The sequence below is a fragment of the Calonectris borealis genome, chromosome 11 (genome assembly GCF_964195595.1).
Source record: "Calonectris borealis chromosome 11, bCalBor7.hap1.2, whole genome shotgun sequence".
In the NCBI taxonomy this organism is placed as follows: Eukaryota; Metazoa; Chordata; class Aves; order Procellariiformes; family Procellariidae; genus Calonectris; species Calonectris borealis.
Window position 1 is genome coordinate 24,586,167 of NC_134322.1, and position 22,822 is coordinate 24,608,988.

The 22,822-nt window shown below is 53.7% G+C and overlaps 4 non-coding genes across 4 annotated transcripts; all 4 read left to right on the forward strand.

Annotated features, from left to right (window-relative positions):
* Positions 1 to 897: 897 nt before the first annotated feature.
* TRNAS-AGA (transfer RNA serine (anticodon AGA)) lies at positions 898 to 979 on the forward strand. Its single transcript has one exon. It is a non-coding gene; the product is annotated as a tRNA-Ser (tRNA).
* Positions 980 to 5,384: 4,405 nt separating this feature from the next.
* On the forward strand, positions 5,385 to 5,456 carry TRNAG-UCC (transfer RNA glycine (anticodon UCC)). Its single transcript has one exon. It is a non-coding gene; the product is annotated as a tRNA-Gly (tRNA).
* Positions 5,457 to 6,579: 1,123 nt separating this feature from the next.
* Positions 6,580 to 6,662, forward strand: TRNAL-CAG (transfer RNA leucine (anticodon CAG)). The gene has a single exon. It is a non-coding gene; the product is annotated as a tRNA-Leu (tRNA).
* Positions 6,663 to 11,647: 4,985 nt separating this feature from the next.
* Positions 11,648 to 11,719, forward strand: TRNAQ-CUG (transfer RNA glutamine (anticodon CUG)). Its single transcript has one exon. It is a non-coding gene; the product is annotated as a tRNA-Gln (tRNA).
* The last annotated feature ends 11,103 nt before the right edge of the window (positions 11,720 to 22,822 follow it).

Sequence of the window (22,822 nt, forward strand, 5' to 3'; positions counted from 1 at the left end):
CATGCTCACCCTCTCGACTGCAAACACCTCCCACCCTTGCTCTGCATGCAGACAGGCACTGCCAGATGCACCACCTCCATAGCAACCACTCAATGCCATTTTCCAAATATTCCTGCTCCAGAGCCAAAAGGCAATAAGGGCTACTTTCACCTAATAATGGAAATATTTGCTTTTGTGGATCGTTCAATATTCTGCTTTATACTCAGGAATTGGACAATGCTTGCCAGTGCTGGAAAAAAGTTCAGGACATACCTATTCCACCAAAACAAGCGCTCTCCTGTCTCCTTTTAAGTCTTCCATACCTCTCATTTATTCTCCCTTTCACCCTCCACACTTCTCCTCAGCCAGGCTACGCCCTTTCCATAGATCTCTCTCACTCTTACAAGCCATTCCCTCTACACACCAACAACCTGCAGGCAGTCGTGGTCTTTGTTCAAGGGTTGACACCACCCTACGTCCCCAAGAGGCTGGAGGTGCTGCCTGGAGGTCACCATCTTCCCTGCAGGAATGTCCCCACCCTAGTGCTCATAGCAGGTTTGGAGTCCCCCGCAGATAAATTTGAGAAGCAAAGCGGGGTCCCACAACTGCCACCATCCCTGGTTGTCTCCACATAGCTGCCTTCCCTTCTTCTCTGGAAGCAGTCAAGACCAGCTGGGGAGTGGAACCACCTGGCCGTGGCAGGGTAACCCAGATGCCCGGCTGAGGACAAGGTGCTGGGAGCTGCAGCCATAGCCCCTGTGGTTATGCCCCTAAAGGCCTCTGGAAGCCTGGTACCTGTCATGCTCAGTGCAGGTCTGAACTGCAGGGCTCCGAGTGAAGCCTGGCCCTGAAACTCCCAGGGAGCCGGGTGTCATTGCACAGGGCATGTGATGAGCAGGGCAGAGAGGGCTGGAGCAGGTAGTTGTGGCCGAGTGGTGAAGGCGATGGACTAGAAATCCACTGGGGTTTCCCTGCGCAGGCTCGAATCCTGCCAACTACGGGGCGCAGTCCTCTTTTGGGCTGCCTGCAATTAACCACGCTGCAGCTGTGGGACTCGGCTCCAAACTGTACCTGGTGCCCAGGGAGACAGTAAAACCCCCTGGCCTACAGCACTTGTCCTTGCCCACCCCCCACCCCCACCCCACAAATTCCTGGGTGAATGGGAAATCCTGCTCCCATTGAGAAGGTAGGTAAGTTGCGGGAAGAGAACGGACCAGTGCTGAGTATGAGCCATGAAAAGAGGTCCGCTGTTGTTGGTTGTTGAGCAGAACTTAAGAGCCTGATCTCACCTGACACCCCGAGCGGCACAGCCATACCAGCTGTCTTCCCTACACCTGAAACTACAGCAGCTCATCTCCAAAGAGAGTCTGCGCAACGTGGCCCTCATTGCTAACAAAGAAGGGAAGACACCTCATGGATCTGAGATCTTGCCAGCACTCCCAAAGTGCCCCTCAGCCAGGCAGACGGGTGGGTGTGGAGCAGCAGGCAGAGCACAGCACAGGGCTCCCCCCACAAGGCAGTGGGTGTCCTGGGGACACAGGTGTTTCTCCCTTCCCATCAGGCAGCTCAATCCCAACTTCCCAGCTGCAAGTGGGGACCTCCAGGGCTCTGCAGGTTTGGAAGAGGACAAGGCTGGTGCTACTTTGGGAAACACCAATGTGATCAACTTGACCATCTGGGGGTTTTCTCCATCCTAGGCTGTTTGCTGCCTTGCCCGCTCACAGGTCCAGCCAGGGCCAAGCAGGAATTCCCAATGGGCGCTGTATTGGCTACATGTGGCTAGGTGTTGGTAGTGGAGGGGAGAGGGGTGCTGCAGGGTGGCCTCTGTGAGAAGAGCTAAGGGACTGTCCTGTGCCAGCCACAGCTGGTTCCAGCTGCCTCCACAACACTGAGCCATCTGTGAAGTTTGTGGCATGGAGAGCACCTGTGATGGAGCTCCAGGATGAGTTGCTCCTTCCCTTGCCGGGCCATGACATTTCATAGAATCATAGAATCGTAGAATCATTAAGGTTGGAAAAGACCTCTAAGATCATCGAGTCCAACCGTCAACCCAACACCACTATGCCCACTAAACCATGTCCCTAAGTGCCTCATCTACACGTCTTTTAAATACTTCCAGGGATGGTGACTCTACCACTTCCCTGGGCAGCCTGTTCCAAGGCCTGACCACTCTTTCAGTAAAGAAATTTTTCCTAATTGTCCTGGTTTCGGCTGGGATAGTGTTAAATTTCTTCCTAGTGCTATGTTTTGGATTTAGTATGAGCTGAATGTTGATAACACTGATGTTTTCGGTTGTTGCTAAGTGCCCTCCTAGTCCAAGGACAGCTCCCATGCTTACTGACTGAGCTACGTACACAAGATGGGAGGGAACATAATCAGGACAGCCAGCCCAGCTGGCTAATGGCGTATTCCATACCATGTGACGTCATGCTCAGTATATGAACGGTAGGCGTGATCCAGGAAGTACCGATCGCTACTTGGTTATCGGTCAGCGCGGGTGGTGAGCAATTGCATTGTGCATCATTCATTATGCATATTTTATCATTATCATTATTATTTTCCCTTTTCTGTTCTATTAAACTGTCTTTACGTCAACCCACAAGTTTTTCTCACTCTTACCCTTCCGATTCTCTCCCCGTCTCGCTGGGGTGGGGGGGAGTGAGTGAGCGGCTGCGTGGTATTTGGCTGCCTGCCAGGTTAAACCACGACACTAATGTCCAATCTAAACGTCCCTTGGCGCAACTTGAGGCCATTTCCTCTCGTCCTATCGCTGTTACTTGGGAGAAGAGAATGACCCCCACCTCGCTACAACCTCCTTTCAGGTAGTTGTAGAGTGCGATGAGGTCTCCCCTCAGCCTCCTCTTCTCCAGCCTAAAGAGTTCGAGTTCCTTCAGCCGCTCCTCACCAGACTTGTGCTCCAGACCCTTCACCAACTTCGTTGCCCTTCTCTAGACACGCTCCAGCACCTCAATGTCCTTCTTGTAGTGAGAGGCCCAAAACTGAACACAGGATTCGAGGTGCGGCCTCACCAGTGCCCAGTACAGGGGCACGATCACCGCCCTACTCCTGCTGGCCACACTATTTCTGATACAAGCCAGGATGCTGTTGGCCTTCTTGGCCACCTGGGCACACTGCCGGCTCATGTTCAGCTGGCTGTCAACCAGCACTCCCAGGTCCTTTTCCTCTGGGCACTTTCCAGCCCCTCTTCCCCAAGCCTGTAGCGTTGCATGGGGTTGTTGTGAACCTCATACAATTGGCCTCAGCCCATCGATCCAGCCTGTCCAGGTCCCTCTGCACAGCCTTCCTACCCTCCAGCAGATCAACACTTCAATTGCAATGACCCTTCAAAAACAATCGGGAGTGGCCTCTTCCAGAAGTCCTCCTTGTCTGAGTGCTTCCATGAGCTGGCAGCAGGGAGATGGCTTGGGTATCTGCAAGGGAGCTCCCTGCTACCTGAGTACCTGATGGGCCAGAAACCAGAAGATCCCTTGGATATTGACTGTGAGGTCACTTCTGGCTCAGCAGGTGATGGGTCAGCCACAGGAACACTGCTTGCGCTAGGTGCTTGTCTTCATTCCATAGTGGATAGCACTGCATGGTATATCTTTTTATATCCGAACACTTCTTGGTCCAAAGGAAAAGGACAGCCCATCAGAGGGAGAACTGAGACCATGCGGTTTTGACAGTGTCAGAAATGGCCGTCAGGCAATCACAAAGCAATATGAGAACCCATGGGGAATGACGCTGTCAAAAGTTGCCTCTTTGCACATTTAGTGAGTGGGGGCTTCCTTGCCTGATGTGCTTCTGGGTACACGGGTAGTGGTGGCTGGTCCTGACAGTCAATCACAGGTCTGCCTGAGAGTTGGTGGGTATGATGAGGTCAAGAAATGGCTGTCAGCCAATCACAGAGCAGTATGAAAACATCTTAGTTACGGTGTTTAATAAGAAAATAGCAGCTGAAAGAAAATGGTACTCCCCGTGTCTGTAGGCAAAGGTAGGTCCTGGTTCGATGTACTTCTTCATTCATCAGTGCTGGCATGGGGATTCACCAAAGCAATCATCCACCACCAAAACCAGTAGCAGCACACGGCAGATTTTAGCCCAGGAACAGGTAATGGGTAGAGCCCTGCAAAGCAAATTACTTACGGGCCTGCAACATGGAATGCAGCAGATGCTCTTATCCAACCAAGTTATATAGAGCAAGAAACCTGAGCTAGAAATGATCCACCTGCCCTATTTGCACATAATACAATAGGAATAATAATCATTATCCTAGCGTTGCCTGCTTTTCACTCACCGATTGCTGAGCTAATACTAGACAAGTGTATTAGATATGGACATATCCAGTGCCTTAGACGAAATCCAGGCTAGTTGTTGTGCCTTTTTAAGTCCACCAAAGCCCACACCATACAACCACACGTGAGCTTGGGACAGCGTGAACGTGCCTCCGTCTGGGGCAGGTGGAGACCTGTGTTAGCTCAGTGTTATGCCCAACGGTATTGCCAATGGGCACTGTATTGGCTACACATGGCAAGGTGTTGGTAGTGGAGGGGTTAGGGGGTGCTGCAAAGTGGCCTCTGTGAGAGGAGGTAAGGGTCTGCCCTGTGTCAGACACAGCCAGTTCCAGCTCCACAGTGGACCCACCGCACGACACATCGTCAAAGTTTGTGGTCCCTCTGTGAAAACATATTCCAGAAAGGGCAGAAATTGCCGGGCAGAGAGAGGTGGAAGGAACAAAAAGAGTGGGAAAGAGCAGAGGGAAGATGCACCCTGCTTGGGCAGGTAAAAGGGTCTAGGAGTGAAGGACTAAAGTTGAGCCTGGGACAGGGGAGAGGAAAGGTGGTGGTTTATGTTTGTCTTTTTGTTTCTCACTACGTGAATCTGTTTTAATTGGCAAAAAATTATTTGTTCCCAAGTCAAGCTTGCTTTGCTCACAACAGTTTTTCCTAAGCCATGTCCTTGTGTTTATCTTGACCCTGGAGCTTTGTCGTCCTATTTTCAATGCACTGTCCCCCACTGAAGGTGCGGAGAGGAGTGAGCAGCCGGGTGGGTGTTTGGCTGTGCTTATACCACCACACAAATGCACCTACACTTGCATAGTACATGCACAGCTGGCACACATATGAACGCAGATGGGGAGCGGCACCATTACCAGCACCCAGCAGCTTGAGATTCCCTAGCCAACATCTCACGCACAGAGAAGCACACACACATCCCAGCAGCTTGATGTCATGTGTGTGCAGAGGCTGGAAAGAGGAGGCTGGCCAGTCTGTGAAGTAGAGGAGCAGGAGGCAGGCCAGTTTGTGAGCTGGAAGAGCGGAAGGTAGGTGAGGTTGGGAAGTGCAGGAGCAGGAGCAAGGCCAGGCTCTGGGCTGGAGGAGCAGGAGGCTGCAGTGCATCCAGGAGCGTTGGTGGTATAGTGGTGAGCATAGCTGCCTTCCAAGCAGCTGACCCGGGTTCGATTCCTGGCCAACGCAGACAAGCTTTTCTTCAGCCGGGCTCCACAGTGCCTTGCCTCTCCTGCTCCAAAACAGCCCAGCTTCCCTCAGCAAGTTCAGCTCCCATAGGGCAGTCGAGTCACTCCCCTTGGCTCCCCCTGCAGCCTTGCCTCATGGCCAGGCCTTGGGGCACCTCCAAACCCAGCAGACACAGGCCTGGTTTTCAGCCAGGCCAGCCTTGGCAAAAGCACACTGCGGGCGCTGCTTTGGGCCATACAGAGATTCTCAGGGAGTGTTGAAGCACTGGAGCAGGTGCCCAGAGAACTTTGGGATTCTCCATGCCTGCGTATCGCACTCAAGTTTCAATGGGGCTCAGGCACTGAGCAGCCTGCTCTAGCTTTGGGGCTAGCCCTGCTTTGAGCAGGCATTTGGACTAGTGACCTCCTGAGATGCCATCCATGAAGCAACAAGTCCCAGAGAGAGCTGTGCCCTCCTTCCTCTGCACCATGGGCAGTAAGTGAGCCTCTTCCCCACAGCAACTGGAGCTCAGTCGTTGCTCAGCACTTGGCGCATCTCCTGTCCTTTCGCCTTGACTTTCCAGCCCCTTTCCCACACACTGGCTCCTTGAGACCGGCACAGTGCTCGCCCAGGGGTTGGTGTGGCAGAGACCTCCTTGCCCAGCCTTCCCGGCCCCAGGCAGGGAAGAAGGAAGCACCCTTGTTGCCCCAAGGAACCATCCATGAGGCAGCACTGCCGGCCAAGTGCTTGGCTTGCATATCCTGGGGCTCTGTAGGGAATGGAGGAAGTCATGGGAAAGGTACACGTGTGCCTGGAGCCCCTTGACCGGATGTTGGCAGGTGCAGAGCCGTAACTTGCTGACGGTTCCTTTGGTTGCTCCCGTGAAGGATTGCCTCGGGCTTTGTGAGACACATCGGAAGTGTGCTGCCCCTGTGCTGGATACTCCTGTTCCACGTGGCCTGAAGTGCCTGGAGGTGCTGTGGTCACCTGCCAGCAGCCCTCGGTGGGGGTGGGCAAGGGTGCTCCCAGGCGCAGCTCCCCCTGCAGCAGTGCCAGGAGGAGGCTGGCTGAGCTGGGCTGGCTCTGGCAGCTGCAGGGGGAGGAACGGCAGCAGCCGAGGCAGCGCTAGCAGCAGCAGCAGAGGGTCAGGATGGCCGAGCGGTCTAAGGCGCTGCATTCAGGTTGCAGTCTCCCTGGGAGGTGTGGGTTCGAGTCCCACTCCTGACAGGCTCCTCTCTCTTGGTTTCCTGCCCTTTCCCTGCCTTGCTCCTCTAGGCACTCTGGATCAGGCCTTGCTGCATGTCCCAGCCACCACTAGCAGGGGGACTTAGAACAGAAACGTGGGTGGACAGGAGACTCCCTAGGCAATTCCACTTTTCCACTCTCCCCTATAAAACTCACATTCTGCATGCCTCTTGCTCTCAAAGGCGGCTCTTTGCATATTCTTCAAACACTCACCCACAAAATCCTCTCTCCCTGCTTCCACTTTACCCTCCAACGGTGGGCGGAAAGCATTTCAGGGTGTCTGAGAGTGCGTCCTCCTGCTCCAAGCAGGCTCACACCAGCTGACCAGTGCTTTGTCCTTTCAGGTCATAAAATACCTTGAGGACAGACGTTTCACAGCCTCTCTGGACCCCTGTTCCCATGCTTAGGCACCCTCAGGGTGATCATTTTTGTCCGTTCTGCTGGTTTTGGCTGCGGTAGAGTTAATTTTCTTCATGGTAGCTAGTATGGGGCTATGGTTTGGATTTGTATTGGAAACAGTGTTGATAACACAGGGAGGTTTTAGTCACTGCTGAGCAGGGCTTACACAGTCAAGGCCGTTTCTGCTTCTCACCCCACCCCACCAGCGAGTAGGCTGGGTGCGCACAAGAAGGTGGGACGGGACACAGCTGGGACAGCTGACCCCAACTGACCAAAGCGATATTCCACATCATATGATGTCATGCTCAGCATGTAGAGCTGGGGGAAGAAGAAAGAAGGGGGGACATTCGGAGTTATGGCATCTTGTCTTCCCACGTAGCCGTTACGCGTGATGGAGCCCTGCTTTCCTGGAGATGAGATGGCTGAACACCTTCCTGCCGAAGGGAAGTAGTGAATGAATTCCTTGTTTTGCTTTGCTTGCATGCGTGGCTTTTGCTTTACTTATTTAACTGTCTTTATCTCAACCCACGAGTTTTCTCACATTTACTCTTCTGATTGTCTCCCCCATCCCACCAGGGGGGAGTGAGAGGGCAGCCGTGTGGTGCTTAGTTGCCGGCTGGGGTTAAACCACGACATTTGTGTAGTCAGTCACAAAGTGCCTGTTCAATTTCTGACCACCGACTCTCATCCTCCGGCCATGGCAGTAATCTCCTTGTAGGCACGGGGAGGCTCCCATTAGATCCACGCTAGGCCTTTTCTTCTGCCGGCTAAGCAAGCCTTGGGTGCTCAGCCTCTCCTCACAAGGCCAGAGCCCCTGGCCCCTGTCTATCCTAGGGATCCTGCGCAGAACTTGCTCCAGTTTATCATCACCTTTCCTTGCTTCCCCAGATAGTCCTTCTTTGCCTTTTTTGGAGACTAGGGCAATATTTCCCTCTCATCAGTCATCAGGGAGCTCCCCTGCCCTCAAGTCAACTCTCAAGTGCTTTCAGTGCAGACACTCAGGCTAACGCCGAGAGACATCCCTCCCCATTGGTCATTGCTGACACGCAGAATACAGTGGAGTAAGTTTAGGCAGAACATCCAGACTGCACAATCACGTATGGGAGAAGCTACTCGCCCCTCCAGGGATGAGGCAAAGCTCAATGGCAAGGATGACCATTGTGGGCTGGAGGGAGGGCCACGAGGGCCTTGCTTATCCTCATCAGGCTCTGCCACAGCCTGTTTTTTCCATCCATGAGCCCAGGCAGATTCGTAACAAGGAAGAGCAGATCAGAGGGTCAGGCAGGTCTCTTTCAAGTGACTTCTCCATGGGATCTCCATTGCCATGTCCCTTGATGACTTAACCAGGCCCTCACGCTTCTTCCAACCAGGGCTCTGGGCTCAGCTTGGGAAGTGGGGAACCTGTTGGAAAAGAGCACATTGAGGAGTAGGAGAAATGCCCGCATCCTTCCCTGAAAGAGACCCACACCCAAATTGACCTGTTTTGCGCAGCAAGGTCACCCCAGAGGCCAGAGGCCTGGATGGCCTGCTTTTGAGGAGAGGCTCAGGGCAGGGAGCCACAAGCTCACGGCTCTTTTTCCTGGGTCAGGGATGGGGTGGCCCATTCCATGCATTTCAAACTACAAAGGGACATCGGATCAGTGTCCCAGAGCACCTGGGAGTCATCGTGATGTGGAAGAGTTGGGAAAAACCCTGAGCTCCAGGCAAACATGAGTCACCCTGCCATGGACTTCAGTGAACATGGTGCCCTGGTCTCCGGCGTGCCAGGGATACCAGAGCTCATAGCCTCACTCCAGCTCTTCCAGGGCTACACCTTGCACCCTGTCACTTCTTTTACCAAAGAAACAGCTGACATTTCCTTTGTATCAACTTGTGAGTGACAAGATCACTTGCTGCATCTTATGACTGTTACCTCTTGCCTTTTTGCAGTGCAGCTCTCAGGAGAGTCTGTCTCCATCCTTTCCATAACCTCCTGTAGCTGCTGAGAGACAGCAGTTCCGTCCCCTTCTCCTCTCCTTGCCTCCGCTCCTCCAGGATCCACAAACCCTATTTATCTCACACGCATGGAAAAACACTCATACCCCAGCAGCTTGAGGTAGGGTGTGTGAAGGGGGCTGGAAGGAGGAAGCAGGCCAACTTGTAAACTGAAGGAACGGGAAGGAGGCAAGACTGGGAAGTGGAGGAGCTGGAGGCAGGCCAGGCTCTGCACTGGAGGAGCTGGAGGCTTCCCAGCCAGTGTTTGTCTTCCCATTTCTTCAGGCTCTGGAGGGAATGGGAGGAAGTCATGGGAAAGGTACACGTGTGCCTGGAGCCCCTTGACCAGATGTTGGCATGTGCAGAGCCGTAACTTGCTGACGGTTCCTTTGGTTGCCCCCGTGAAGGATTGCCTCGGGCTTTGTGAGACACATTGGAAGTGTGCTGCCCCTGTGCTGGGTACTCCTGTTCCACGTGGTCTGAAGTGCCTGGAGGTGCTGTGGTCACCTGCCAGCAGCCCTCGGTGGGAGCAGGGCAAGGGTGCTCCCAGGCGCAGCTCCCCCCGCAGCAGTGCCAGGAGGAGGCTGGCTGAGCTGGGCTGGCTCTGGCAGCTGCAGAGGAGGAATGGCAGCAGCAGTGACACCAGCAGTGGGTCAGGATGGCAAAGCAAAGGCGCTGCACTCAGGTTGCACTCTCCCTCGGAAGCGTGGGTTTGAGTCCCACTCCTGCCAGGCACTTCTCTCTTGGTGGCCTCCTCCATGGCTTCTCTCTCTTGGCCTCCTTCCCTCTCCTCAGTGGAGGCTCCTTGCTCCTCTGGGGGATCTGCTCAGCCTGCTGACCGGGTCTTCTTGCATGTCCCAGCTCCTGTGGACAAAAACAAAACTCACATTCTGCATGCCTCTCACCCTCAGATGCGTCTCTTTGGACATTCTTCAAACGTTCACCCACAAAATCCTCTCTCCCTGCTTCCACTTTAGCCTCCAACAACCCTTCTGGGCAGAAGGCATTTCAGGGAGTCAGAGGGTGCATCCTCCTGCTTCAAGCAGGCTCACACCAGCTAATCACTGCTTTGCCCTTTTGTGTGATGAAATACCTTGAGGACAGACATTTCACATGGACCCCTGTTCCCATGCCTAGGCACCCTCAGGATGATCATTTTTGTTCGTGTAACCGGTCACAAAGTGCCTGTTAAATTTCTGACCATGGCTCTCATCCTCCAGCCATTGCAGTAACCTCCTTGTAGGCACGGGGAGGCTCCCATTAGATCCACGCTAGGCCTTTTCTTCTGCCGGCTAAGCAAGCCTTGGGTGCTCAGCCTCTCCTCACAAGGCCAGAGCCCCTGGCCCCTGTCTATCCTAGGGATCCTCCACAGAACTTGCTCCAGTTTATCATCACCTTTCCTTGCTTCCCCAGATAGTCCTTCTTTGCCTTTTTTGGAGACTGGGGCAACTTTTCCCTCTCATTAGTCATCAGGGAGCTCCCCTGCCCTCTGCTCCCAAAGCTGGAGACCTCCTGAGATGCGTCCTTCCCTCTTTCGGGCCCAGTGGCCCATTCTCTAGCTGCCAATCCAGGATGCAGCGCTGACCAGCAGGGTTCAACCCAGAAAGTTTCCCTGAACTGGCAGGTCTTCACCAGCAAACATGGACAGCACCAGTGGGAAGAGGGGCCGGTGGGAGTAAAGGCCCACCAGTAAGAGGCCAACAGGGACATCGCAGGCTCTGGGGCATTTCTCTCCAACACTGCTGACAGGACAGAGGCATCCTCATGCAATCCCACCCCAGGTTGCACGAGCACTGGTGCCATTTTTCAGAAGGACCGCAGTCAGGAAGTATGAGCCACAGAAGAGGTCTTCCTGTGCACACAGGAAGAGGAAGAGGGGACGTGCACAAGGTGGTATCAGAGCATGCCGGAGCACGTTGTGATTGAGGGAGACGCTGAAGGAGCTGTGTTTGTTCAGCCTGGAGAAGAGAAGGTGAGGGGGCTTCCGCTATGTGAAGGTGTCTCTCTGGCTTGCCAAGACCTGCCCTCAGCCAGAAAGACCTCGGGAGTGCAGGAGTGTTGAACCTCATGCCCTGCCCTCTCTCTTGGTCGCCTCATTCAGCAAGGTCAGGAGCTCGGCTAGGACTGCAACGAAGAGTAAGGATATCTGGTTAAGGGCTGCTTAGTGTGAGCCACAAGGTGAGAAACAGGAGAGGCAGTTACTTACCCAGGCAGATTGACAGGCTGTCCAACATGGGGGTGAAGGGAGGCAGCAGCCGACACTGAAAGTGCTCGCATCGAACCACCGATTGCTGGGCCATGAATGCACTCTGTGAGGTGCAATGTTGAAGAGGTTAAGCTGGAAAGTTCCTAACCAGGTATAACTACGCAAAAGCAAGGTTACCAGCCTGGGTCTTGTAAGAAAGGGCATGCCCAGGCTTGCGCAAAGAGCTCTGCCAGTCCCCTGAAAGGCCCAGTGAGCAGAGAGTGCCCTGTGGCCCCAGAGGAAGGCTGCACTTGGTGGTGGTGAGGGAGATGGAGAGACTGTCAGGCTCAGCCAGGAGCATAGGGCTCAGCGAGGGTGGCCAGAGGGGAAAGACAGCAGGTGTCTAGGAGGTCCCATGGTGTGATGGTGAGCACTCTGGACTCTGAATCCAGCGATCTGAGTTCAAATCTCAGTGGGACCTTGACCTTTTGGCTCCCTCAGGGCTTTCCTCAGCATGCTTACACCTTAAGAGCCTAGCTGTTGAGTCAATTGTTTAATGCACTCTGATCATCCTTCCTTTCCTGTGCTCCCAGCCCTGGGACTGACATCAGCGCCCCTTCTCCTGCCCTGTGCCCACCACACCTCTGCAGCTATCCTGAGCACTGGCCCCTGCCCCCTCTCTGCTCCCTTGTTCTTGATGGCTGCTCCTGGATGAGGGGATCCAGCGGCGGCTCAGCAAATCACACAACAGCTGAGGTGGAGATCATGCAGTCCAAGTCTGGCTCAAAGCAGAGTCAAGTAGAGGAGGCTATTGAGCACCTTGTCTGGTTGGATGTTGGACATCTCCGAAGATGGAGACTTACAACATTCCCTGGGCAACCCTTTCCCATGTGGGACAACAGCAAATCGGGGCAACTGTGTGGGGCATTACTTTTATTTCCACTCCCTCCATTGCTTCTTGCTCTCTCCATTTCTCTGAGGCTTTTCTGTCCCTCTTTTGCCTGCTTGTTTATTTTTGATCCTGTGGTATCACTTCAAGGGAGCTCTACCCACAACTAGCAGTGCTCCATGCTTGGGGTTATAGTTGATGCCATGGGAGAGGGCAGGATCTCCCTCTTCCTTGCAGAGCACGTGGCTAACTGAGGGAGGACGAGAACAAACCACCACGAGTCTCCAGTTATGCTGCACAAAGTCTTTAATGAGAAGGAGGAAATGCAGTGGCACAGGACAGAGACCAAGAAACACGTCTGCAGGATTCAGGGAGGCACAGAGAATGGCCCATTTCCCAACAACAAGCTCCACGCAAAGTGTTTGCCTTTCCAGTTTCCTGCTAGCAATCCCAGCCCACCAAGAATCGTTCGAACTCCAGCACCCACCTCCCATCAGCGGGACGTTCAGCAAAGCAGAAGAGAATGAGCCCTTTCTCGAGGAGCTCAGAGCAAGGCAGAGCCAGAGGAGGCACAGCAAGGCCTGCCATGCAGCGAGGAGTAATGGGCACAGGTCCCTGCTGCCAGCTGGGATGAGGTCACCCAACCCGTCTGCAAGCCGTGGCCACGCTCCTGCTGCTGCAGGGTCCCCGTCTTCCTTCCTGCTCCAAAGGGGCTGATCCGCCGGCTTCAGCAGTTCAGACTGCAGTGGGGAGGAGGCAGACACAGCCCTGAGCCCCCCAGACCAAGGGAGCCCCCAGAAGAGATGGGAACGCCCCCGGCGCTGAGGGAGCTCCCAACAGCAGCTGACAGAGAGGATCCCACGGCTGTGCTCTGAGGGAAAGAGGTGAGGATGGGGCCCGGCAGGGTCACCACCACCGGGGAGGCCTGGATGGCCACCGACGAGTCAGCGCAGCGGACGACACAGGGCTCGCTGCAGCTGCTTGCGAGTGGGGTTGGGCCGGAGGCGCCGCAGGGGCGTGGGAGACAGGGCCTGAAGCAAGACATCTCTCGGTGAGGGAGGCAAAGCTGAAACACAGAGCACAGAGGAAACACGGACCCCAACGTCAGCCTGTCTATCGTTTACGCAGATCTCTCTGCTTCCACGGACACTCTTTGCTGCCCTTCATCTCCATTTCTAGCTCCATGTCCAGAAAGGGCCTGCACCTGATCTCGCTAACACGCACTACAGGCGTGACAGCTCACCTCAAGGCTAGATTTGAAGGACTGGGAGCAAAGATGTGCCTAACTGGCTGCTGATTCCACCAGGAGAGATGGCACTGATGTACTTGGCCCTTTGCTTAGAGACCATCTGCCTAAGGCAGAAATTCTGGTGGTCAGACCTCCCTGCAGCTGAGCCCCATTGATCCCCTTCTGCTTGAAAGAACGCCCCTCTTCCCAGCTCTCCCCAGCCACCTCCACCAAAAGGGAAAGGGGTCACAGCCCTTAAACAGTTCTATTGCGGGGCCAAGCGGAGGCAGCCCAAGTATCAACCTGAGTAGCCACCATGAGAGCAGTTCAGCCCACAGGGAGAGATGGAGCGGACTCAGGCTTACCTCGTTCCTGGAGGAAAGGGAGGCAAGAGAGGAGGATGCAGGGCCTGGAGCAGCGCAGGCTTTTATGCTGTGTCCTGAGCCCTGTGGGGCCACAAACATTCCTTGCTCATGAAACATCTGAACACCTCGTAGTTGCTGCTTGCTGAGGCCTTCCTGGTGATTAAGCCTCTGCCTCTTTCATCAGAACTGTTGTGCTCCCACTTCATACCATCTAGAATCACAGAATGAATCACAGAATGAATCATAGAATGGTTTTGGGGTGGAAGGGACCTTAAAGATGATCTACTTCCAACCCCCCTGCCATGGGCAGGGATACTTTCCACTGGCTCAGGTTGCTCAAAGCCCCAACCAACCTGGCTTTGAATACTACCAGGGAGGGGGCATCCACAACTTCTCTCAACGACCTGTTCCAGTGTCTCACCCCCCTCATACGAAAGAATTTCTTCCTCATATCTAATCTAAATCTACCCTCTCTCAGTTTAAAGCCATTACTCCTTGTCTTATCACTACACTCTCCCTCCTCATATTTCCTGAAGGTATCTCGGGAGCCTTCTCTTCTCTAGGCTAAACAATGCCAACTCCCACTGTCCATGTCCCTGACAAAGATGTTAAATAATAATGTCCCTGAGGGACTCCACTCGTCACTGGTCTCCATCCAGACATCGAGCTGTTGACTGCAACTCTTTGAGTGGGACCATCCAGCCAATTCCTTATTCACTGAGTAGTTCACCCGTCAAATCCACGTCTCTTCATTTTAGAGACAAGGATGTTGTGCGGGACAGTATCAAATGCTTTGCACAAGTCCAGGTAGATGACGTCAGTTGCTTTTCCCTTATCCACCAATGTTGTAACCCCATCATAGAAGACCACCAAGTTTGTCAGGCACAATTTCCCTTAGGGAAGCCCTGTTGGCTGTCATCAATCACCTCTCTGTTTTTCATGTGCCTTAGCATAGTTTCCAGGAGGATCCGCTCCATGATCTTGCTGGGCACAGAGGTGAGCCTGCAGTTCCCCACGTCTTCCTTTTTTCACTTTTTAAAAATGGGGGTTATGTTTCCTCTTTTCCAGTCACTGGGAATTTCACCAGTTGCCACGACTTTTCAAATTTGATGGATAGCGGCTTAGTCACTTCAGCTGCCAGTTCCTTCGGGACCCCTGGATGCATCTCGTCAAGTCCCATGGACGTGTGCACATTCAGGTTCCTTAGATGGTCTCGAACCTGACCTTCTCCTATAATGGGCGGTACTTCATTCTCCCAGTCCCTGCCTTTGGATTCTGTAAGTTGGGTGGCGTGGCTAGAGCACTTGCCGGTGAAGACCGAGGCAAAAACTTGTTGAGTACCTCTGTCTTCTCCATGTTGGTTGTAGCCAGGTCTCCCATTCTGCTCATCCGGGGAGATGCAGTTTATTTCATGTTCCTATACTGTCATAGGTACCTGAAGAAACCCTTGTTATTTTTCATGTCCCTAGGCAAGTTCAGCTCCAGCTTTGCCTTGGCTTTCCTGATCCCTCCCTTGCATTCCCAGGCCGTATCCCTATAATCTCCCTAGGATGTGTATCCCTGCCTCCACTGCCTATGCATTTTGGTTTTGTGTTTTAGTTTGGCTAAGAGGTGTTGACTGAGCCAAGCCGGCCTCCTGCCTCCCCTGCCTGACTTCTTGCACGTTGGGCTTGAGAGCTCTAGCGCCCTAAAGAAAAATGTCTGTCAATATCGCCCAGCTCTCATTTGCTCCTTCGTCTCTGAGGGCAGTTTCCCAAGGGATCCCACGCAGTAGCGCAGCGCCCTAAACAGCCAAAAGTTTGCCTTTCTGAGGTTTAGGGTCCTGCCTCTACTTTATACCTGTCCTGTACCCCTCAAGATTGAGAATTCCACCAGGGCATGACCGCTGCAGCCCAGGCTACCTCCAATCTTGACCTCTCTGATAAGTTCTTCCGTACTAGTAAACAACAGGTCCAGCAGGGCCTCTCCTCTGGTCGGGCTCTCCATCACCTGTACTAGGAAGTTGTCCTCAACACACTCCAGTAGTTTCCTGGGCTGCTTGCAGTGCATTTGCCGCTTTGCCAGTAGATGTCTGTGTGGTTCAAGTCCCCTATCAGGATCAGGGCCTGGTCAGCATGATGCTTCCTATCATCGAACCGATTCATCGGGGTCCCAGATTCATAAGGCCATAAATCGGAGGTCTCAGGCTAGTGTGAAGGAAGGTTTTAAGTGGGTTTGTGTCATACGGATTGCCTTTATCACACTGTCCTTTTCACGGCAAGTGTGGTGACCAGTGACGGTGAAACTCAGCCATGAGGGAAACCTCAAGTCAGCTCTCAAGTGCTTTGAGTGCAGGCACTCAAGCTAACCCTAAGAGACACTTCTCCAATGGGTCATCGTAGACACACGGGGACAGCAGGTAAGTTCAGGCAGAACGTCCAGACTGCACAATCCCATACAGGAGAAGAGATGCACCTCTCCAGGGATGTGGAAAAGCTCAATGGCAAAGACGGATGGTTGCGGGCTGGTGGGAAGGCCCTTGTGGGCAGGAGTGAGGGCCACGAGGACCTTGCTTACCCTCATCAGGCTCTGCCACAGCCTGTTTTTTCTGTCCATAAGCCCAGGCAACAAAGGCAGATTCATAACAATGAAGAGCAGACCAGAGGGTAAGGCAGGTCTACTTTCAAGTGACTTCTCCATGGGACCTCCATAGCTATGTCCCTTGATGACTTGAACAGGCCCTCACACTTCTTCCAACCAGGGCTCTGGGCTCAGCTTGGGAAGTGGGGAACCTGTTGGAAAAGGGCAAATTGAGGCGTAGGAGGGTGATCAAAGAAAGGCCCGTGTCCTTCCCTGAAAGAGACCCACACCCAAATTGACCTGTTTAGCTCAGCAAGAGAATGCCAGAGGCCAGAGGCCTGGATGGCCTGCTTTTGAGGAGAGGCTCAGGGCATGGAGCCAAAAGCTCACGGCCCTTTTTCCTGGGTCAGGGATGGGGTGGCCCATTCCATGCATTTCAAACTACAAAGGGACATTGGAACATTTTCCCAGAGCACCTGGGAGTCATCGTGATGTGGAAGAGTTGGGAAAAACCCTGAGCTCCAGGCAAACATGAGTCACCCTGCTGTGGACTTCAGTGGACACGATGCCCTGGTGTCAGGCGTGCCAGGGATAACAGAGCTCATAGCCTCATTGCTCCCAAAGTGCTGCTTTCTTCAAGGGCATTTCCACACATTGTAGCACCATTCCTGAAACAGCTGGTGCTTCTGTGGAATTTCATGCTGCTGCTGCCTTCCAGGACGTTGCCTTTCAGCGGCTGATCAAGGGCCCATGAGACTCAGTGCACCCCAGAATAATGATGGTTAGTAGGGACCTCTGGAGGTTCTCTGGGACGACTTCCCGCTCCCAGCAGACCAAACTTCCTAGTTACCTCAGGAAGCTCTGGGTCTTGCCCCATCGACTTCTGAACACTGCCACTGTTCGGAGAGGTCACTGTCTCTTGGGCAGCTCTTCCAGGGCTGCGCCGTGGTGCCCCCTGTCACTTCTTCTCCCACAAAGACAGCTGGCATTTCCCTTGGTGCAACTTGTTAGTGTTGATCTTGCCCTTTTGCAGTGCACCTCTCAGGAGAGTCTGGCTCCATCCTTACACAACCTCCTGTAGCTGTTGGGAGACTGCAGTTCTTCACTTGCCTGGAATTTTCCTCTCATTGGCCCATCAGCTACTCAGGTACCAGTGACCTTGCAAGCAGCATCCAAGCCATGGGCCTCCTTCTTTCCTACCAGGTATTCAGGCACAAGTGACCTCACAAGCACCTAGTGCTGCCATGAGCCTACCCAGGCCCATCAGCTGCAGAGCCAGAAGTGACCTCACAGTCAACATCCAAGCCATGTTCTGGCTTCTGGCCAGTCAGGCCCTCAAGCAGCAGGGAGCTCACCTGCAGATACCCATGCTGTCTTCCCATTGACAGCTTGTGAAGCACTCAGACCAGGAGGACTTCTGGAAGAGGAAACTCTGGATTGTCTTGGAAAGGTGACAACAATTGGGAGAGGTTCCTGAGGCCTGGAAGAAAGTCAGTGTCACTCCTATCTTCCAGAAGGGCACAAACCTGCAGGCTGACCAGCTTCACCTCGATCCCTGGGAAGGGGAAGGAGCAACTCGTCCTGGAAACCCCGTCCAGCCAAATGAAGAATATGAAGGTGATTGTTTTTCTTATTACGCTATTCCTAGGCCATTTCTGTGTGACTGTGCTCTCCTCTTTTTGGGGGTGTGTGTGTTTGTGTGTGTGTGTGTGAGGTATTGGCCAGGGAACTTCAGCTTGCATCAAACCAAAATGGGCACACTAGTCCAGATGCGGCCTCTGCAGTGCCAAGGGAAGGGCAACGATCCTTCCCCTCAGCTTTCATCGATGAGCTTGTGTTGGAAAGGAGCTTTCGAGATGACCCACTCTAACCATGTATGCACCAACCAGGTACGCTTTCAGCTGAGCAGGGGCTTGAGGCCTGGTGCCCACCCCACCAGCCAGAGGCTCTCACAGCTGAGCCTCCCAGGCGCACAAGTGGGCCACCAGGAGATGGTAGTGAGGGTGCCAGCACTGGTGAGAAAATGCCAGGGGTATGGGGTAGGGTCTGGAGGTGGACGTGAAGTAAATACCAGGATTAGGAGTGAAGGCTCCCTCCGGGAATTGCAGGGAAAGCTGTGCTGGGACACAGACAGATGGAGCCAGACTCTCCTGAGAGGGGCACTGCAAAAGGCAGGAGGCCACAATCACAAGTTGCCACAAGGGAAATACCAGCTCTGTCTGTGGGAAAAGAAGTGAAAGGGGCGCGGTGTATTCCTGGGAGAGCTGCTCAAGAGACAGTGACCTCTCCGAACAGTGGCAGTGTTCAGGAGTTGAAGGGAGCCTTCTGAGGTAACTGGGAAGCTTGGTCTGCTTGGAGCGTGAGGTTGTCCCAGAGAAACTCCAGAAGTACCATCCATCCCAAATTATTCTGGGGTGCACCGGGTCTCATGGGCTCCTGAGCAGCCACTGAAAGGCAATGCCTTGGAAGGCAGCAGCGGCACAAGATCGCACAGAAGTACCAGTTGTTTCAGGAATGCTGCTAAGACCTGAGGAAATGCCCCTGAGGAAAGTGGCACTTTGGGGCTATGAGCTCTGGTATCCCTGGCACGCCTGAGACCAGGGCACTGTGTCCGCTGAAGTCCATGGCAGGGTGACTCGTGTGCGCCTGGAGCTCAGGGTTTTTCCCAACTCTTCCACATCACGATGACTCCCAGGTGCTCTGGGACACTGATCCAATGTCCCTTTGTAATTTGAAATGCATGGAATGGGCCACCCCATCCCTGACCCAGGAAAAAGAGCCGTGAGCTTGTGACTCTGTGTCCTGAGCCTCTTCTCAAAAGCAGGCCATCCAGGCCTCTGGCCTCTGGGGTGACCTTGCCACGCAAAACAGGTCAATTTGGGTGTGGGTCTCTTTCAGGGAAGGACTTGAGCATCTCTTTGATCACAAAATCGGGCCGTGGTAGAGCCTGATGAGGTTAAGCAGGATCCTCGTGGCCGTCACTCCTGCCCACAAGGGGCTTTCCTCCAGCCCACAATGGTCTTTCCTTGCCGTTGAGCTTTGCCACATCCCTGCTGAGGTGCGTCTCTTCTCCCATATGGGATTGTGCAGTCTTCACCTTCTGCCTGAGCTTACCCACTGTCTCCTGTGTGTCTACAAGGACTCGCAGGGAGAAATGTCTCTCAGGGTTAGCCTGAGTGCCTGCACTGAAAGCACTTGAAAGCTGCCTTGAGGTGTCCCTCATAGCTGAATTTCACCATGATTCGTGGACAAGCTCACCATGAAGAGGGCAAAGTGACAAAGGCAATCCGTGTGATACAAACCCACTTAAAATCTCTGCACAGCTAGCCTGAGACCTCCGAGTTAATTGGCCTTATGAAGCCGGGACACAGATGAATTGTTTCGATGTTTGATGCTGTGAAAAGTGAGTACAATATTTTGGATGAAAGAGGCAAGGGCTTAATCACCAGGAAGGCCTCAGCAAGCGGCAACTAGGAGGTGTTTAGATGCTTCATGAGCAAGGAATGTTTGTGGCCCCACGGGGCTCAGGGACACGGCATAAAAGCCTGCGCTGCTCCAGGCTCTGCATCTTCTTCTCTTGCCTCCCTTTCCTCCAGGAACGAGGTAAGCCTGAGTCCGCTCCATCTCTCCCTGTGGGCTGAACTGCTCTCATGGTGGCTACTCAGGTTGATACTTGGGCTGCCTCCGCTTGGCCCCGCAATAGAACTGTTTAAGGGCTGTGACCCCTTTCCCTTTTGGTGGAGGTGGCTGGGGAGAGCTGGGAAGAGGGGCGTTCTTTCAAGCAGAGGGGATCAATGGGGCTCAGCTGCAGGGAGGTCTGACCACCAGAATTTCTGCCTTAGGCAGATGGGCTCTAACCAAATGGCCAAGCACATCCAGTGCCTTCTTCAACGCAGCAATGGTTGTTCTGGAGATGGGGTATGATCAGTCTTTCCACAGGTGCTTTAAACCCACTGTGCTGGGTCCTACCCCAAGAGTGGGTCAGCCTTCCTTTACCGTGCAACTGGCCGGGCACAATGAGTGCCGTGGCAGCTGTAGGCACACTGTGTGTTTTCAAAACAAAGGGTGACAACGGAGAGAACTTAGGAAAAGAAAGACCGACAGTTATTGAGGTTTGTGCTCCCTGCCTGCTCTGTGTTTCAGGTTTGCCTCCCTCACGAAGAAATGTCTTGCTTCAGACCCTGTCTCCCCCGCCCCTGCGGCGCCTCCGGCCCAACCCCACTCGCAAGCAGCTGCAGTGAGCCCTGTGTCGCCCGCTGTGCCGACTCAACAGTGGCCATTGAGGCCTCGCCCGTGGTGGTGACCCTGCCGGGCCCCATCCTCACCTCTTTCCCTCAGAGCACAGCCGTGGGATCCTCTCTGTCAGCTGCTGTTGGGAGCTCCCTCAGCGCTGGGGGGGTTCCCATCTCTTCTGGGGGCTCCCTTGGTCTGGGGGGCTCAGGGCTGTGTCTGCCTCCTCCCCACTGCAGTCTGAACTGCTGAAGCCGGCGGATCAGCCCCTTTGGAGCAGGAAGGAAGACGGGGACCCTGCAGCAGCAGGAGCATGGCCACGGCTTGCAGACGGGCTGGGTGTCCTCATCCCAGCTGGCAGCAGGGACCTGTGCCCACTGCTCCTCACTGCATGGCAGGCCTTGCTGTGTCTCCTCTGGCTCTGCTTTGCTCTGAGCTCCTCGAGAAAGGGCTCATTCTCTTCTGCTTTGCTGAATGTCCTGCTGTCGGGGGGAGGGTGCTGGAGTTCGGGACTGCTCTTGGTGGGCTGGGAATGCCAGCAGGTAGAACAGAATGGGAAAAGGCAAGCGCTTTGCATGGGGCTTGTTCTTGGGAAATGGGCCATTCTCTGTGCCTCCCTGAACCCTGCAGACATGTTTCTTGGTCTCTGTCCTGTGCCACTGCATTTCCTCCTTCTCATTAAAGACTTTGTGCAGCACAGCTGGAGACTCGTGGTGGTTTGTTCTCCTCCTCCCTCAGTTAGCCACCTGCTCTGCAAGGAAGAGCAACTGCCTTCTCCCCTGAGCTTACCACCAGTTGTGGATGGAGCTCCCTGAACTGATACCACAGCACCAAAAATAAGCCAACAGGGAAGAGAAAGACCAAAAAGCCTCGTGGAAATGGAGTCTGTAGCCTTGTGATCACAACCCTATGATGTATCTCAGGGTCAGCCTTGAGACCTGTCGCTGAGAGCATTCAAGAGGTTATCTCATTTCTTCTGGCAGTGTACCCAGCGCGTCTTGGATGTATGCTCAGGAAGCAGTGACTTTTCACTGCCTGTCTTGAGTACCCCCTGGCAGAGGACAGAAGCAGGCTTATGAAGTGGGCTGAGATGACAACACGTGGGCTCAGCTGAGTTGTGGAGGATGCCTTCAGAACCATTCAGTTGCCTTTCTGAGCCTGAATCTCAGGTTTATGCCTCCTTTCCTTTTGGTGATGCACCTTGCTACTCCCAGTTGTTTTGGAGGAAAAAAGCACCTAAGCTACTCAGCAGTAAGCCGAGGCATCTGCCATGCAAGCATGCAGGCAAGCACAAGGCTAAGTCCAGTGTCGTTGTTTGGTCTTCCAGATGATGCACGACTCTCCTCAATGCTGCACCACCAAAACCTCTCAGCAGTCAGTGCTGCTCCAGGTCCATGAACGTTGGGGCAGGTGCACGTCTTCCCCTGACTGACTGCTCTTCTTCTGTTTTCTCTCTTGGTGCAATCTGTTCCCGGCACCAAGTGGAAAGCCTTCTGCAAAGTGCACTTCCTCTGCGGGACACCTCCATGTCTGCATGCCAAGTGGCCTTATAGGGACTCCACCAGTGTCATTGTGCGGCTGATTCCCAGTTCTGCACTGCTAGGGGATCTGTCAGCCCTGCCAAAGGGACACTGAGGTGATTAAGGACTTGGCTCATCTGTCATATGAGGACAGGCTGGGAGAGCTGGGGTTGGTTAGCCTGGGGAAGGGAAGGCTGAGAGTGCTGGAGAATAGGCAGGTGGATTAAAGGAGAGAGAGCCATCCTCTTGCCAGTGGTGCCCAGTGGGAGGTCAAGAAGCAATGGACAGAGGTGGAAATACCAGAAACGTCACACACACTAACCCTGTTTTACTGTGAGGGTTGTCAGAGATGGGAACCAGTTTCCAGGGGAGAAGGTGTTTCAGCCAATTGTTCAGATGTGAATGTTAATTCAGACCTTTTGAATCTACTTCTCAGTCTTCTCAAATGTTCTTCAGAAACTTCATATGAAAAACAGTCCTGGCACTTCTCTCTTTCATTGGTGTTGTGGGAATAAAGTCCAGGGGATGGGTATGGAGTGGAAAGGAGGAAAGCGCTGTTTTTCAGCTCTGGACGTAGCCAGTGTGACTGCATGATGGGGTTAGGGTGGGCATTGCAGTAGGAACAGAGCATGCCCAATCACTATCCCCCTCTTGGTAACTCCAACAACTTGTAGCACTGCTATTGACAGAGTGGGAGTCTGTAAATACTGTGCTAACACAAACTTTTCGTACAACCCCCCAGCCCAGAATCAGTTTTGACTGTCAGCACAGCAAAGAACGTTGCTTTTTTCTT